The sequence below is a fragment of the Bactrocera tryoni genome, chromosome 3 (assembly GCF_016617805.1).
Source record: "Bactrocera tryoni isolate S06 chromosome 3, CSIRO_BtryS06_freeze2, whole genome shotgun sequence".
In the NCBI taxonomy this organism is placed as follows: domain Eukaryota; kingdom Metazoa; phylum Arthropoda; class Insecta; order Diptera; family Tephritidae; genus Bactrocera; species Bactrocera tryoni.
This window is the reverse complement of record NC_052501.1, coordinates 72,858,496-72,877,579: the sequence shown is the minus strand read 5'-3', so window position 1 is coordinate 72,877,579 and position 19,084 is coordinate 72,858,496. Positions and strand designations below refer to the sequence as shown.

Here is a 19,084-nt window from a genome sequence, read left to right as displayed (position 1 = left end):
TCACCACTAATAGCTTGGCATTTGTTTACGTCGTCATATTTGGGTCGGCGCTTACCAGCGCTTAGTCAGGATATTAGTGAGTAAGTAGTAGCAATAAGCATTTCGGCACGAGAGTTTCTTTTATTTTGCTACCAACCGCAGTTATTCTATCACTTGCCTTGGCTGACTAAGCAACAGCAGTTATTTAGAATGGCTTTTGACTTTTTGATGAGACTCATTTTGATTTGCTTGTCATTTGGTGGCGTCCTTGTTTTCCTTTTCTCTTGCGACTTTTGTAATCTGCTGCTTCTGCTATGCCTCATTATGTGCCACACAAAGTAGGCACTTCGAAGTGGCAAGTTCATCGTTTGCTTATCTGCGTATTTTTCTTTTGCGGATTTTTTATTTATTTTTTTCTTTTTTTTTTGTATTTTTTTCTCTTCTTTGCATTCTATGCTTACTCTTATCTATTTCGCTTAATTTTTTTTCTTGGCATAACAGCTGTTCAGCGCCGCGGGTGCCTCAGCCGTCCGCATAACACATAATCCACTTCAACTGCAGCCAGCGCCTCCCTTTAGGCACCTGAGGTAATTTGCTTATTAGAAATAAAATATGTTCTGCTCTTCGTCGTCGTCGTCTTCGTCTTCGTCACCTTCAACAATTGTGTTTAGGCTGCCTTGCGGCTTGCGGCGCTTTAATTTATGCTACTTTCGTGTCCTTACAGGTGGAATAATTAAATTGTTGCCTACTTTTTGAAGCGCATTACCGCATTTTTCACAACTTGGCCTTCCTCGAGTTTTATTTACTGTTGTTGTGGTTTTTTTCTTTTGGTTTTGCTTAATGAGCACGTTTGCTTTAAAGATTTATGCTAAAGAAAAACAAAAATTACAGCGAAAACTTGAAATTTATGAGGTTGAATTATGGGTTTGTTGACTTTTAGACAACTTTGTGGAATTTGCATATTAAATTGCGTTTAAATTTTAAAATAAATGAATACTGTTAAGATAAATAGTTGAGCATGTGTTGAAGTTTGGTGAAAAGTAAGACTATGACTTAGAGTGTTGGTGGGCTGGAGTATAGAAACTGGGTGATATGCTCTTAAATTGCCCAGAAAGGCATATAAAGGACTAATGATTAACACCAAAAATAGTATACTCAAATAAAATTAGAACAATTTTGGAAGAATTTATGATAGATAGATAGATAGATAAATAATTAAGGAATGCACCGCGACCTTAGGTCTAATTCGCAGGGACTCACTAAGCCCCAGTATATTGATGAAGTCCAATAACCTACTGGGTGCTAGTGAGGCGATGTGATCCCCATTAGGAAACATGAATCCTAGGGCCTTTAACCTGCGTCTGCAGACTGCTGTGCAGTTTGTTAGCAGGTGTTCTGGTGCTCCCTGTCGCAAAACCGGCAGTTGGCGCAAGCTGATAGATCCATGTTAAATAAATGTCTGTTTAGTTTGCAGTGGCCGGTGTTGAATGCGACCAGTAGCCTGAGTTTATTCCTTGGGAGGTTGATTATTGATTTGAACCTATTCCGGTTGTACCCACCAATTAGCAACTTAGCATGTCGCATACCATGCGCTTGTTGCCAATTCCTTGGTCTGTCCACTCTTTCTTCCTTACGGAGCAGCTCCTTTACGGTATGGGGGCCGACCCCGGTGAATGGTTCGGGCCCTACCATATTGGTTGATGCTGCAGAGCGGGCGAGCTCATCAGCCATTTCGTTGCCGGCTATTCCTCTATGACCAGGCACCCAAATTAGGTGCGCCTGGTTTCGTTCAGCTAGGCTATTCGGTCGTTCTCTACATTCCTGCACTAGTAGCGAATTGATCTCGTAGGAGGAGATTACTAAAAGCCGCTTGACTATCGCTGAGTACGGTTATTCGCTCATTGCGGTAGTTGCGATGGAGGTTTGTGATACACAGATTGAAAAAGTCTCGCTATAAGTAGTCGCCTTGTTTGGTATCGAACTGCTCGAAGAGATACTTCCCAGTGTTTACGAATTATCCTTGTACCAAACGAGAGCATTGTCCGTGCAGGCAACAACAAAGCAGTCCACTTCCCCATTCTGGAACAACCGTTCTGTCGCATAGGTGACTATAGATGATATGCTCCAAGCAGTTTGCCGGCTGTGAGCTATAATTTCTCACATAGTATGCTCGATAGAACCTTATATGCGATATTGAGGAGTGTTATAACACGATAGTTGGCGCAGATTGTGGGGTGCCCCTTTTTGTTGATTGGGCAGAGTACAGTTAAATTCCAATCGTCGGGCATTCTTTCGTTCGAATATTGTCTACAAAGATTTTATAGTGACCCTACAATTTTTCGATACCATTTTCGTAGTACGATTTGTCCATCACGTCCAAACTGGCTTCAGTCTTGGCAATCACCATTTCATTCGACGGAAATTTTCTCCCAGAGAATAATACGGTGTATGCGGAAACAATTCGAATCCCAAAATTTGCCAACTGTTTTCAATGACTTGTGTCAATGCACCGTGTGTTTGTGAAGCAGCGGTAATTAGCGCTGTTGATGGTTCTTCCTTTTTCAAGGAAGTCAATAAAAATTACTCCAAAATACAGACACCATAACCTTTGACAGCAGACTGTCTCATTTTTCCCACGCTTTGGAGCAAGTTCAAGACTTTGGAGTAAAGTGATGGACCCATGTTTCATCCATTGTCTCATATAGACACAAAAACTATGGCTTGTTTCGCTTGAACATCTCCAAACATCGCGCCGAATCATCAACTCTTCGTTTCCTTTGCTCAAAAGTGAGCTCCCTCGGCACAAACTTTGCACAGAGCTTTCATTTATCCTAATATTGGTCAATGATATGCTGTACATGTTTAGTTGATCTCTTTAGAGTGTCTGTAATATCGAACTTCACTTTTCGGTCGTCAAAAATAATTTTGTGGACTTTTTTGATGTTTTGTCGGTAACAACCTTTTTTGGCCGTTCAATGCGTGCACGGTCTTCTGTGCTCATTTCACCATATTTAAACCTATCATACTAATACTTGATGGTTGTTCTGGGACAATGTGTGAGAACGCAGAAACTCATTCTCAAGCCAAGGTTTTGCTTATAATGTGCTGTAGTCAGGCCGAGGACTTTTCATTTGAAATATTATTTAAAGGATTTTAAAGGTCAAAATTAACTTTAGATGAAACACAAAATTGACAAGTAAGGAAGCGCTAAATTCGGGTGTCACCGAACATTTTATACTCTCGCATGATAAAATGATAATCGAGATTTCATTGTACGTCATTTATATATTTTTCAAATACCGTATTTGTGTAAAGTTTTATTCCGCTATCATCATTGGTTCCTAATGTACATATATATTATACAGAGAAGGCATCAGATGGAATTCAAAATAGTGTTATATTGAAAGAAGGCGTGGTTGTGAACCGATTTCACCTATATTTCGTACATGTCATCAGGGTGTTAAGAAAATATTATATACCGAATTTTAGTGAAGTCGGTCTAGTAGTTCCTGAGATATGGTTTTTGGTCCATAAGTGGGCGAGGCCACGCCCATTTTAAATTAAAAAAAAGCCTGTGTGCAGCTTCCTTTTGCCATTTCTTCAGTAAAATTTAGTGTTCCTGACGTTTTTTGTTAGTCGGTTAACGCACTTTTAGTGATTTTCAACATAACCTTTGTATGGGAGGTGGGCGTGGTTATTATCCGATTTCTTCCATTTTTGAACTGTATATGGAAATGCCTGAAGAAAACGACTCTGTAGAGTATGGTTGACATGGCTATAGTAGTTTCCGAGATATGTACAAAAAACTTAGTAGGGGGCGGGGCCACATCTACTTTTCTAAAAAAATTACGTCCAAATTTGCCCCTCCCTAATGCGATCCTTTGTGCCAAATTTCACTTTAATATCTTTATTTATGGCTTAGTTATGATACTTTATAGTTTTCGGTTTCCGCAATTTTGTGGGCGTGGCAGTGGGCCGAATTTGCCCATCTTCGAACTTAACCTTCTTATGGAGCCAAGAAACACGTGTATCAAGTTTCATCATGATATCTCAATTTTTACTCAAGACAGCTTGCACGGACGGGCGGACGGACAGACGGACGGACAGACGGACGAACGGACAGACAGACATCCGGATTTCAACTCTACTCGTCACCCTGATCACTTTGGTATATATAACCCTATATCTGACTCTTTTAGTTTTAGGACTTACAAACAACCGTTATGTGAACAAAACTATAATACTCTCCTTAGCAACTTTGTTGCAAGAGTTTAAAAATCAGTAGAAGCTACTAGCAAGTTCTTACTATTGAATACTACAAACCGAGAATCATTATTTAGTTAAATAATATTTGAAAAAGTGAATGGCCTTACACTAGGCGCATAACTTAAATCATCAAAAGCATGAAAAATTTGCTTCGCCAAGTCAGCAACATTTCCATCCCCGCAGTAAAACAATTCCAGCTTACTTTCAACACTACTGCGACGCCTACACTTAATAAACTATTAACGTCTACTTGCGCTCATAAATCTAATATAATTTTTGGCGCTGGCGGTTAAAAATGAGCATGTCAAGCGACTCGGTGTATGGCAACGCAAGACGACAGGAAAACAAAATAACATTAATAGCAGACATATCAGCAGGAGCTTTGCGTTGTCAAAACAACAGCTGTTCATAGTTGTAAGCATATTGTGTAGTATACCTTTGGGAGCGGTGGTTTTGTGTGGGGCTTAGAAAATTAGTAGTGAGCGGAGAAGACAGTTGAAGTTAGAATGAGCAAATGATGGGAATTAGAACGCTTGTTTTTTGGCAAGGCACAGTGTAAGGAAAGTGAATGAATAAAAATTAGTTTCGGGTATAATACGTGGTATATGACTGGTTAAGTAGCTTACACGTAGCGTTCTCCAACGTTTTCCAAGCGTTGCAATAAAGGCAGATCTACTGCTCCGGAGTGTAGTCTCTCTCAGAGTGGTGACGGAGTAGGACAGCGATATTAGCCTTGAGTTCGCAGACATTGCGCACAAATCTAGTGAAAGGATGAGACTGGTTATGTTGATGAGGAGGAGCTTAGGAGCTCACTAGGACAGGCACTTCAGTCTTGATAACAGCGAAATGCGAATGGACAGAAGCTTCTGTGCTGTGGCTCACTATGAAACCATTGGGCCTCAAGCCAAATTAGCACGCGCTGGTAGATGAGCTTGCTAGGACAGGCACTTCAGCCTCAATAACAGCGGAACGGAAACTGTCATGAACTCCTTGAGCTTCCCGTGGCTTATTACTAGACTGCTAAGCCTCATACCCAATCAGCAAGCGGTAGTTGACTACAAGCATCTGAGCAGTCGGGAGGTTCTTCTGTCCCAATGTAAATCGCAGGAGGTCTAGGAAATTCATCTCTCTCAGCAAGGTTCCTCTGGTTTTAGAACGCTCGAGGTCTGTTTGTCCAAGTATAAATCGTAGGAGGTCCAGGGAACTCCTCTCTCTCAGCAAAGGTCTACCTTGCAGTGACTTTCCAGCGCTGTCAAATCAGGATTCATGCAATTTGTTCGAATATCTTACCAGATGCCAGCTGCATCAGCTGTTTGGGAGAATATAAATGCCCCGATTTTGTCAGATCAAGACAAGAACACTTCGGATGTCATACCTTTAGGTTCAGGGCGATTTGGTTGACAACATATATTCAATTAAATACAGCAGTTTTTCGTTTGGCATCAGAAAGGGCTGTATTTAAGTCTCAGTAGGATCCTCTGCGCATTGAGAAGGGATCCGTCTTTTTAACCTCCATCTTCTGACATTCTTTTATCTGATTTCCCTTTACTTGCTTCAGACTTTTTATACTTTGCAAGACAGATATTGGCCATCCTTGCAAGGTCGAGTTTATTTCGAGCCATGTAGGACCACATTTAGCCTTAGATTCTGGAAATATTAGGTTAGATTGAAATTCGAGGCTAATTCATGTGATGAAAATATTCCGGTGAGTTCATCGTTGATGTATGTTTATTCACGCCTTCTTGTTCATAGATAGCTAAGGGTTCTTATGACGATGTAAACAAGAAAGAATGATCAAATTCCGCCATAAAACGTCTAGAGTTGACGCTCAGATATAATAATTCTTTTAAGTGATATTCTTATTGGCTAGTAGTTTCCCCAAAATTTCTAAACATTTTTCCCTATAGTTATACACAACTTGATACCACTGTACCACAAGTACACCCTTACATAGAGTTGTACATAACACTCAGCGCTCACTCTCATTTCACCTCACATACTCATATTCACCAACTCGCAGGTATGAAGAGCGACTAAGACAGTACTCATTAGTCCAAAGGAAACACCTTGCCAATGAAGCTTAACGAAATTGCTGTAGACAGCACAAAAACACCTGCAGAAGATATATAAATACTATAAATATGAAATGAGAAGAAAAGGTAAGAGAAAAAAGAAAAAAAACCCACGCCACTTTGTTTCACTATACCAAGTGTCGTAGCAATTTTGCAGCGCCCGCACAATCGAAGCCTCAACAATAATCATGGGCGACTGCAAAAGGCGCACTGCCTCCGCCGGTCCCCTGACAGACGCACAGCGTGACGCAAGCGACATCTGACAGCTGACATATCACCATTTCACCTCACATCCACATCCACACATACAACCGCCTAGCGCCGCACACACGTAACAGACACGTTGGCGCGCGCTGCGTGCCGTAATTGTTGCTGTTTTTGGCGCATGAAGTATGATAGGCAACCTTGTTAGGCGCTTCCGCATTGTTTCGCTGTCATTTTACGTTGAACTCATCATTCTTTTCCACACCCTCGCCGCCGCTCCTAACCGCTGCCGTTTAGCCTGCGCGCAACTCTCGAGAGTATGCCATTGTGGTTGCTGAGGTTGTCAGCTTGCAGCCAGTCGGCACGAGTCAGCTTCAGTTAGGCTCAGTCAGCCTTATTGTCTGCTCAGTCGTCACCTGACTGTGCTCTTTCATTATGCTGTTGACACAGCAATGCCTAACTTATGTACTTAGGTTACCACCTGCCTTTTCTGTTGCTGTGCTGTGCTTTCTTGGGCTGTCTCTTGTGGGGCCACTGGGCGTATGAGTAATGTGATGCTTTCGGTGGGCGTAAGTAATACTATACTCGCATTAGTGACGCGCTGCTGTGGTTTCTTACACTTTTACGCCCTTTTTGCTGTTGTTCTTGTTGTTGTTATCTAGCCTTTGTGTTATGTTTCTTAATGTGTTTGCTGCTGAATTCCTGCTTTTGATCTTTACTCAACTTGTTTGTTTTGTTTTTGTTGGAAATTATGTTTCGGCATTTCAAGCAGCCAATTCATCATAAATAATAAGCCGACGAAATCCTCACTAATTGGCGATTTTTGTAGCTTGCTATTAATGGAAGCAGAATAGCTGATGTTAGGAATTTTCAAGGGCTTTTGAGGTTATACTGTTTCTAAATTATTTTTATAGTAACTTTCCTTGTTGAATACCCACTCCATTTAGCCTTAACGAATTTCCACCCGTCCGTTGGAAAATTTGGAATACGGAGTCTAATGAGATGCTTTATCTGGTTCGGCTGCGAAAATAAAGCCGGGATCCAAACACTTTTTCTTGGTCTGGATGGAAGATCCTGCTCGGAGACTGTTACCAGCATAGCATAGAGGTATACTCCTTCCCAATCTTGACCATAGAAGCTTTATATAGTTGAACCGACCTCTCGTCAGCTAGCCGGCATCTTTTGCATGACAGTGCCGGGTCCGGATTGCTCAATAGCAATAGAAACTTGCACCTACTTCCATTGTGCTCTAGATGCCTTCCGTATGATCCGCATCCAGGATGCTACTAATAATGTTCGAGATCCAGACGTTTTAGAGGGTGTCACAACCTTGGTCTTCGACCTCTTGGTTGATGGCCAAGTCTCTTCAGATGACCTTTGTCTCACATAAGTAGTTGACGCCGCTGGCGGTTCAAGCGCGAAATTGCGTGAAAATGGACTCCTGGAGCTCTTTTATAAGTTCCTCTTCGCATATCATACATTAGATGGGTCTTCTCTTTGCGTTTTTTGCTTTGTTACCATTGGTGTTATCGTTTTTTTAAGCTAAGCTTAGTTTCAACTTCGTAGTTAGTGTCAGTCCTTTTCACTGAACAAGTAATACCTTTCGGCTTTTTTCCAGGGGAGTCGAACTCTTTAAGAATCATTTTTTGTTTTTTCTGGTTCACAACTTCCTAATTAAATGCTGAACTATTGGAAAGATATGAACACTAAACGAACTACAAAGATATTTGCCAGATACCTCCCAACTACAGCGAAAGCGAAGTGCTTCCAACCCTTCCATACCATTATCGTAATACGGTGGTATCTACTTGTATATTCCATCTGCACCTTCGACTAGCGTTCAGTGCTTGATTTTGCCGAACAAACGGTTTCGTCTCAAAGTAGTCGAAATCAAATCATAACCAAACCTGAGTGCCTGGGTCTGACTTTTTCGCCAAACTGTCGGACAATAGTTATGTGAGAAATTTGGTGAAATCGAAAGAGCGTATTTTTCTGATAAATATTTGTTTTTGTAGCGATAATAACTATCATAATTTATTTATGATAATGTCTGCAATCGGTCCACAAATTGCCTTAGCTCACATGACAGGCTTTCTTCAGACGTATACTTTCGATGATCTTCGAAATTTGTTTAGGTGACAGCTCTTACCTGCTTTATACTCGGTTTAGTTAGCTTTTTATAATGAACAGATCAACTCGGGAAAAAACTTGCAAAAGGTACAAATTTATACCCAAAATAATTGTTCTGTTCGCTCGACGATTGGCGTGCTGCATCCAATACTCGGTCGACGTGAAAGTAGTATAATCCGCAATTCGAGCAAATATCGATCGGTTTCGCACACCTTTCCTATAGTAGGTAATGCATATCTTCAGAGAAATCATAGCGTGCGCACCGAAGACGTGGTTGCTTCTTTTGAGCAGATAATCGAAGAAAACTCAAAAAAGTACATCCATCATGGCGCGCTAAAATTGGATCCACTTTATGGAAGACTTAGCTTTTTGGAAGAGAAGGTCGCATGTTCGGTGAAAGGGCCTGAAACGATTATTATACCCTGAGCTGGGTATATTAAGTTTGTCACGACGTTTGTAACACCCAGAAGGAAGCGTCGGAGACCCTATAAAGTATATATATAAATGATCAGTATGTTGAGCTGAGTCGTTTTAGCCATGTCCGGCTGGCTGTATATATGTATACGAACTAGTACCTCAGTTTTTAAGATAACGTTTTGAAATTTTGCAAACGTCATTTTCTCTTCAAGAAACTGCTCATTTGTCGGAACTACCGACAACGGACCACCATAACATATAGCTGCTATACAAACTGAACGATCGGAAAAAAGTTGGCAGAAGTTAGGTTCTAAGGCAATAATGTAATCTCCGAAGAAATTGTTCAGATCGGGTTTATGTAGCATATAGCTGCCATACAAACTGAACGATCGGAATCAAGTTCTTGTATGGAAAACTTTCACATTTGCCAATGTATCTTCACCAAATTTGGTATAGATTGTTTTCTAAGGCAACAATGTAATCTCCGAAGAAATTGTTCAGATCGGTTAACTATAGCATATAGCTGCCATACAAATTGAACGATCGGAATCAAGTTCTTGTATGGAAAACTTTCGCATTTAACGTGGTATCTTCACGAAAATTGTTCAGATCGGATTACTATAGCATATAGCTTCCATATAATCTGAACACATAGTTACAAAAGGAAATGCACCTGTGAAAGTGCAGCCGAAGTTAACGTTTTTTCTTGTTCAAGCAAAGTTTATTCAGATATGAAACTCACTTTTGATTGAAAGGGTACGTTGATCGCAATTGGATTGAAGATAATCCACGAGTCATTGTTGAGATGCCGTTACATCCTCAAAAAGTTAATGTTTGGTGTGCTGTGTGGGCAGGGGGAATCATATCCATATTTCTGTTATCGTTAAGTCGACCTTAATGCAGCAGCCAATGGGAAACGCTTTAGCGCCATGTTTAATGATTTTTTCTCGACTATATTGAATGATGTTGATGTGCACGAACTTTGATTTCAACAAGACGGCGCTGCATGTTTTACAGCTAAAGCAACAATCAATTTATTGAAGCTAATTTTTTATGATTTAACACCGCTGGATTATTTTTCTGGGATATGTGAAGTCGATTGTCTAAGCCGAGACGATAGGGGCCTTGGAAGAGTGTATTCAGCCTGTTACTGCTGATATGCTGTTCCAAGTGATACAAAAAATATCGAGCGGGCTGCGCCGGTTGCTTGCCCAAAATCATACTTAAAACATAATCTCTATCTTTATAATGAAGCTGCATTTGTACTTTATGCCGCACATATCGGTTAGTTTGGAGTTACCATTTTTACCATTATTTTTTTGTAAACCAAAGTTGAACACAATCAGTGATTTCAATCATTTCATGTGCAGTTTCGATTATTTAGTTATTTACGCCAAATCCCATTGACCCAAAATGTACAATATTATTTTCAAAAATCAAACTGCTAAACTAAAACTGAAATTACATTTTGCGCGCGTTAGTTTTTGTAATCTCCGCTTAGTCCATTCAGACACACAGATATGCCACAAAATTCAATTAGGCAAAAGCAGTGATCCCAACACAATTTCAAGCGCCAAATTGTATTGACCAAATATATTGAGAGCGCGTGACTGTGTGTGTGTGTGGCTGCGCGCTTTGCACTCGAATTAATAAACAAACATATAACGGCGCTGCGCTTGTGTGTGTGTGTACGTAAATTCATAGCGACTTATGCATATGCTTGTTGTTGTAGCTAAGTGTTTGCTGGACTCAAAAACGCGTGTAAAACAATTAACGCTAATTGGGTAGTCGGTAATGCGGAAGATGGCGGCGCAGCGCGGAGTGCGACAGACAGCGCGGTGCAGGGAGCTTTTTCCACATGCTGAAAGCCATGCAATTTTCGACTTTTCACAGCACACTGATACATGCATAAAAGCAGCGCTTTAATTACCACACACATACATAAACACAACTACAAACACATGCAATTGTGTTGGAGCAAGCGCTGGCAGCCAAAAATGTTGTGTTTGGGAAAAGCGCACACATACACTCATAAGCGCATAGTCGTTTGGAGTATTTTTGCCTGTATTGGTACGCAGCAGTGCGTTGTAAAGCCATCAGCGCGGCAATTGCGTTGTGGCGCGCCGCATGACATACGATACCCGCCGAGCCATGTGGCTTTGCTGTGGTTAACGACTCGGCTGTCAGCTGCTTTTCATGCTGCTGTTGCTGCTACTCTAGCTGGTGTTGTTGTTATTTCTGTGTTTGTTGTTATTTTTGTGTTTGTTGTTATTTTTGCTTTTGTTTTTATTCTTGTTTTTGTTGTTATTTTGGTCATTGAGTTACTAAGCGCTGCATGGCGACAACGCACATACGCACGCCTTATATGTATATATAATGAGTGACTGCTTTGCCTGCGTGTTTGTGTCCGCTGGCATAGCCTTAGCGACGCGCCAGTGCCCGAAAAGCACTTATAACTGTGCAGTAGTGTGTTCACCACAAGTGGCGCATGAGCGCATTTCATATAAGTGCTGCGGTGCTGTGCGTTTGGGTGCATCTGCATTGGCTTCCATTGCAGTTAGACGCGCGCGTTGTCAGCAAAAGGGACCCCCAGCTTATTGAAAGTTGCAAGGGCGGCACGCATATTAAGGTGGCCTTGATTGGTTTTAATATCAGCGCATATATTAAAATTTTGGAATTTCAATTAAGAGAGTTTTAGCGCTTATTATTTTTGGGCAGAATATAGGAACAAAAGTTATGATATGAGTTTAGAAGAAGTAGAAAATCATCAAAATTGTACAGGACGAGAAAACATAACTCCTCACTTATTTACTAAAACTGGCTTTGCTAGTGAACGGTCAGACCCTCCTGTGGTTCACAGTACAGGTCCGATTTAAGAGTTTGGCCATAGTTCCTTCCTGAGCTTCAGTTTTGGCTTTAAGATAGATGCAAGGTATATCCCAATCAAGCGCTGAGACTTCTGGTGAGTTGCTACCGAAGACCTGGCGATGTCTTGATAGAACACAACTCTTCTCTTATTTACCAAAGCTGGCTTTGCGAGTGAACTTTCAGATCATCCAATTGTTGGCAGTACAGGTCCGAGTGAAGAGTTTGGCCGTTGTTTCTTCTTGACCATCAATTCTGGGTTTAAGATGGATGCAAATAATAACCCAACTAAGCCTCGGAACTTCTGGCGAGCTCTCATCGATTTGTGTGACCTGGCATTATCCCAATGGAACACAATTCCTTTCAGCTGGCTGGGCGATTGCTTCCTTCGAAATATTCAATTGTTGGCGGTACAGGTCTGAGTTTGACGGTAGTTCCTTCCTAGCTATAAAGACTGGCTTGCTGACCGTTTGCACCGGTTAAAATTGGTTCCACTACGACCGTTTCCGCTTGACTTTGTCACAAGTGACCGACTTTTTATCATCAGTAACCATCCGCTTGAGATAAGGGATCGATTTTGTTGCGGTTTATGAGTCTTATTTGGAGTAACTTGTGCGTCACACATACATCAAGCTTATTATTGTGTCCAGACTTAGTTAAGTATCTTCTTCTTCTCTTCCAGGGTTTATAATAACTAGCTGGAGTCCATTATTGAAGCAGAAAATATGAATCAAGTAATCGATATCACAGTCATGATATTACGACCTGCTTAGAAACTAAGTATGAAAATTCTTAGAATTGAAACCTGTTTTTTCTTGCTAAGGTTCCTCAGCAGCTTTCAGGTGGTGCTCTCTCTAATCTGCACTGGAAGAGAGTAATGATAATTGTAGACAAGAAATATTCAACAAAATTCCTTCAAATGACTGCAAGTATATATAAAAAGTGGAAGTATTATTTGAAGTATTTAAACTGCTGCTCCAGATCAGTCTACTAAACTGGGCAGCTCTGGGTGTAAATAGAGCTTATGTGATACCTAAAAAAATATCATAGAGTAAATAAAAAGCCTTGTACTTCAACTTCAGTATCGAGCTGTTTAGTCGAAGAGACCGAAACCCATATTGTCGTCTTACTCGGACTCCGACTCCTCTGTTTTAACTTCTTCCTTTTTTTCGGCAGCAGCGCCTGCACCAGCAGCAACAAACTTGCTGGGGTCCTTGTTGAACTCCTTGATGGTAGTAGCTTCGGTGAAATCCACTTCATTGGCAGCAGCAATACGCAACAGTAATGATACAGCGGTAAAATTGGCAACACCAGCTTGGAATTTCGCACGAAAATCTTCGGGCTTGATGTTCAAGATCTCAGGTAAGAAAATGGAACCAGAGTCGTGTACTTGGGTTATTGAGAACTATGCTATCATATCTAGCTAGTCAGAAATAATTGATTGCATTAATTTTTTCCTCTCTTAATCTTTGTTTTCTATTCTCTCGATATCTTTTTATTTCTCTTCTATCTCTCTCTATTTCCTACTTTATGTGCTTGTTGCATTAAAATTGTGAACCACAAACTTTGTAATGAGAATAAGTAACAGATTAAGCACTGTAGGCCAACAATTGGCAACTCTTTTTTTATGTAACTCATTACCTCATCTACTTCCAATAACGCTTTCCTATTCATGCGGAATCTTTTTATATATTTTTTTCTTTTATCCCTCTCTAACTTTTCTCTCTGTCTCTCTCTTGGGCCTTATATTTCTGGTTCCCTATATTTTTCTTCTCACATTACTGCTATTGGTCAAGAGCAGAGAATGTAAGGGTGGACATTGATGTAAGTCGGGGTTTGATCTCAAATGGTTTAAAAAAAATGGTGTGGAGGCATAATTAAATATATGAAACTTCAGAACATAATCGAGCGCTACTTAAAATAAATCACAGCTTAGGATGAAAATTTGTTTGTGTCGGAAATATTACTGATTTACTTATGACTTAGTCGCCGGGAAAAAAATTGATTTGGGCTGATCCGCAGTCGAGTTTCGGACAGTTTAGGGAAGACTCTTACAATAAAAAGTGAATATATGTATTTTAACAATTAAAGCTAAAATGTCGATCGTGACAACAATAAACAGGGCTTCCGCGGAGTACTACTACTTACTATCGTATATCCGATCCGCATGATGCTTCACACTATTTCTTTTTTACAACACTTTTAAGAGAATAAATATAAAGCACGAAACGAGAGTAGGGTAGTAGTTCGTTCCCACAACAGTCAGGTCTAAGTAACTTGAACGGACCTGAGTTTTTATCCGGCCAAGGACTGTCAACTCGGCACCATGCCCCGAAATTACTACTGAAATGTTTTCTGCCGCTCCAACAATAGTAAGGTAGTAGAGAGTAATAATTAGGTTTAGATTAAGGCTTAGGAGAGTATTGAGGTTAGAGTTAAGGTTAGGGTTTACGTTATGGCTTAGATTATTGTTTGGATAAGAGTTAAGGTTATCTTTTGGATTATGGTTTACGTTTGAGTTAAGGTTAAAGTTTAAGTTAGAGTTTATGTTAGTGTTTATTTTAGGTTTTTACTGAAATAAATAGGTTTTTTTGATTTTTACACTCATTACGTTTTATAGTACTACCCTAATAAACACTTATCTGCTCACCACCGCCAGATTTCTGCTAGTTCAAATTGTTGGTGACTGCTGTGACTGACTTTTCAATTAAATTGTTGCGCTTTATGCGTTGCAGTAACATTTGTCGTCGTTGCTGTTGTTGTTGCTGTTGTTATTGCTATTGCTGTTGCTGTCAGCGCAATTATTTTCGCTTTTAGCAACAATTATTGCCCACTACAGTATTTGCATTGGCTGTTGTTGTGTTTGCGTTTACGCTAACGCAATCTAAATTAGCGGTTAATTAATTGCCATGCGATAAGCTAATATTAAATTTGTCTACTTGCCACAAAAGTATTTATGATGCAACAATTATGTTTTCAAACAAAAGAGTTGCAAAGAGAAAAAAACCACGAATTAATTCGCCACAATTTCATGTTTGCTGATCATTTTCAATTAATGCCAAACAACTGGATTTCAAAAGTAATTGTTTTATTATATAATGGTTTTTTATACCCTGAGTATAACCCAAATTAAGTTTGCCATGAAGAGAAGGAAAGGTTGGAGACCCTATAAAGATTATAATCTATAATGTTCTGAGTCGATTTTGAGTACCTCAGATTTTGAGTTATCGTTCGGAAATAATGCATACATACTTTTTTTCTGTAAGGAGTTGCTCATTTGTCGGAGCCTTCGATATCTTGCCACTATATCAAATAGCTGCCATACAAACCGAACGATTGGAATACAGTCCTTGTATGGGAAACGTTGTTATTTGATGAGATATTTCCACAATTTGACATAATTTATTCCCTAAAGCGGTGCAATCTCCACGAAAATTGTTCAGATCGGAGCACTATAAAATATAGGTCCCATACGATCAAAATCAAGTCCTTGTATGGGTAAGTTCTTTATTTGGTAAGATATCTTCACAATATTTAGCATGGATTATCACCTAAATCTTATCTATAATTTCCGAAAAAATTCTGCCGATCGAATGACCATAGCATATAGCTGCCATACAAGCTGAACAATCGAAATCGTGGCCTTGTATGGAAAACTTTTTTATTTGATGAGACATCTTCGCAACTCTTGGGACGCATTATCCTATAAGTCATATTTATAATCTCCGAAAAAATTATTCAGATTGGACGACCATAGCATATAGTTACCATACAAAGTTAATGATCAGAATCAAGTGCTTGTATGGGAAAAGTTTTTATTTGATGAGATACTTTAACAAAATTTAGCAGACATTATCACCTAAGTCATATCTATAATCTCCATGAAAATTATTAAGATCGGAATACTATAGCATATAGCTGCCATACAAGCTGGATAATAGAACTCGTGTCCTTGTATAGGAAACTTTTTTATTTGGTAAGATATCTTTACAATATTTAGCATAGATTATCATCTACGTCATATCTATAAACTCAGAAAAAAGTTTTTAGATCGGAACACTATAGCATATAGCTGCCATACAAACTGAATAATCGAAATCGCTTCCTTGTATGAACAACATTTTTATTTGATAAGATGATATTCCAAATCGAGTACTTGTACACCAAAGTTTTTAAATGTGAAGGGTATTCTAGCTTAAAGTGAACGTTTTTTCTTGTTTCATTATATAATCATTTTTTACCGCCGTTCAATTAAATATTCACTCACTTGTTCTGCAATTAACATATTTTTGTACATTAATTCAGGCTCGAAGTGCGCTTAATGGCTTTTTAATGCAGGTAATGTGTGCTAATGCCTGCTAAGCTAATAAAATTCATACGGTTGTGCAGAAAAACACTTTAAACACGCTGCCACAAACACCAGCACACACACACATCCACACTCTGTTGCATGCAACTTTAAGTGCGGGCATAAATTATGAAAATGTTTGACACATAATTGGCTGGAAATTGATATTCTGCATGCATGCAAATTGGATTTTAATTTTCACACGCCTATTTACACTAACAATTTGCGATTTAATTAATTTTCATTTAATTTAAATTTTATGCACGGGCCATTTAATCACAGTTTGGTTTTTTAACTTTTCCATGCAGAATGTGCCAGCTGTCGGTTTATATCAAAATTTCTTAATGCTTGTAAGTTTTGACACTTACTAACCGATTGGTATCGCATACTCTACCTAAAAAGCGAGAGTTCGAAGAATTTTGTTGACTAGATTTTTACGTACGCCGAAAGGCACGGAGAGGTTATATACTTACACAATATTACTTTGTGTTCACTTAGTCAAATTTATTGACTTTAGTTTGACAATAGTTCAACCTCGATAGTTCACTGATAGTGTCAGTACCACATGAGGCTTAAAATATCGATGATTGATTTATTTCTGTCCATTCAATTAAACAAGTTTGAAATATTTACTGTAACTCCGGAGCAGTAAGACTATATCTCCGTCATAGTCTGGTTCCATGCGCAAGTAGAAGGAGGAGATGTAGATGACGTATTCCCATCAGCATCTAGAAAGCGTCTCGGAAAATGGGAGGGAGAAGAAAATGTAGAACAGATTCTGGAGACTCCAAACTCCTTCACAGACGAACAAAAAAGTTCATCAATTGTCATTTCGATAGGAGATACCAACCCTGTCCGAAAGACTGGCAAATACACCGGGTTCACTAGCTGTACAGCGCATAGATAACGAATAATGGCTACTGGACTCAGCTCTTCCCAAAAATAAAAAACCGCCGGACTCAAGTGAACGATGGTAAGATAAAATCACCGATGACGAGGCAGATGGGAATAGGAAATCTTACGCAGCAAGTCTTACGGTTTCAAGGCCAAGTAAAAAGAGGATAAATGGATGAGACATTCCAATCAGCTTCTAGTAAGCGTCTTGGGAAGTGAGAGGGAGAAGCAAATGTGGAATGGATTTCGGAGACTCTATTTCACAGACGAACAACCCTCACTTCGATAGGAGATCGGAACCCGGTCCGAAAGACTGGCAAACGTTAGCCGCGTGGCACGTAAACAATGAATAATGACTACTGAATCCAGCACACCCCGAAAATAAGAAACCGGCGGAGTTAGGTATACGACGGTAAGAAGACAACCAGTGACGAGGCAGATGGGAGCAGGAAGTCTTGTCCTTGTTCTTGTCCAAACCTTAATCGGCACTTGGGAACACGGAAGAAGCATGCCGGGCCGCAACAGATCCTGTGGGAGGCGGCGTTCAGCGATGGCCAAAGGGATCCTGTTGTTCTTGTTGTAGCAGCAAAATTTTGCCGAGTTGACCGTCCTTGACCAGATAAAGAATCCGGGTCCCTTCCGGTTACGTATAACCGACTGTCGTGAGAACGAGTCTAACCTAGTCGACCGTCGAACAGCTCGGTGTTCAAAGTCGACATGGTCCATTTGCCATGTGGTGAAGAGTCTGCGGAAGCTTAAGGTGTGTGACGAAGAGGTTCCTAGATTCGTGAAGCCTGTAATATCAATGATACGCGATACTGAAAATACTGGCCAAAGAAAATACGCAATCGAAGACAAGTATTTGAGTGTTATTCCATCTTGGCACCTCAGAAGGTGATTCCATAGTTACGGGTATAGACCAAGACTCATACTCATTCCTCGAGTCTCTAGGTGGTACGGATTATTTCTGTTAGGGGCGGTCACCGCCAAGACACGACAACACCTCATTCGGTGAGTTAGTCCCCTGACTTTGTCAGCTCTGGAAGGCGGTTGCAAGGAGGCTGCTGAAACCATCAGCGGCTATGACATCTATCAGAGAACACGCGGTAGCGCCGTTGTCAAGTGTGCAGTTGGAGGAATGTGTACATTTTTACAAAACACGGACCGGGTCGGATCAGGATACCAAAACAGACACGGTAATGGCAGCTGGCATTATATTAAATTTTAAAGATTAATTGTTTAATTACTTGGTTTGCCCATTGCACCCCCACGCTTAACCCACTCACGAAATGCCAATAGAATACCGGCAATGAATCTTCAAATTTTCGCCGTGAAGCTTTTCAATTGGCCACCGACCATTTATCATTTCAAAGTCGGTCATAAATTTTAACGCGCACACGCGCTGCTGGTGGAAGTAGCATTAAAGCATTAAGCGTGAAATCGACGTCTGCTGCGCACACTAACGCGCATACACACAGATGTAGCAAAAACTTATGTATAATGCAGTATATCTATATGGCCATTGGACGCCACAGCGTATAAGCGACAATTAGAAACTACTAAATTTAACACTGTCAACTGTTATTAAAGTTTTCAAGCGCGAAACTTAGTTGAAAGGCAATTGTGAGTGTCACATGGTAAGTGGGGTGAGGCTGTTATGCGACAGTGCGAAGTAAAAGCGATTTAAGGATATGTTTGTCTCTCTGGAAGGCTTGGAAAGCGAAACCCTTTTAAGAGTGCCCGCGACCATACAAAAGCCAAAGGCAAATATTTGTATTGAAGCGCGGCGCGAAAATTACTATAGGCATACATTTCATGACGTTTCTGCCATTTTACTCATACTACCAACTTTTGCTCGCCGTTTGCCACATCTTTGATACCTTTGCACAACCAGCTCGGATTACAAAGG

The 19,084-nt window shown here is 40.2% G+C and overlaps 1 protein-coding gene and 1 pseudogene across 2 annotated transcripts in view; one reads left to right on the top strand and one right to left on the bottom strand.

Moving 5' to 3' along the window:
* LOC120771957 overlaps positions 1–19,084 on the top strand; it is a 232,475-nt gene that overhangs the window by 62,248 nt on the left and 151,143 nt on the right. The gene's annotated exons all lie outside the window — the stretch shown is intronic.
* On the bottom strand, positions 13,027–17,894 carry LOC120770759 (annotated as a pseudogene).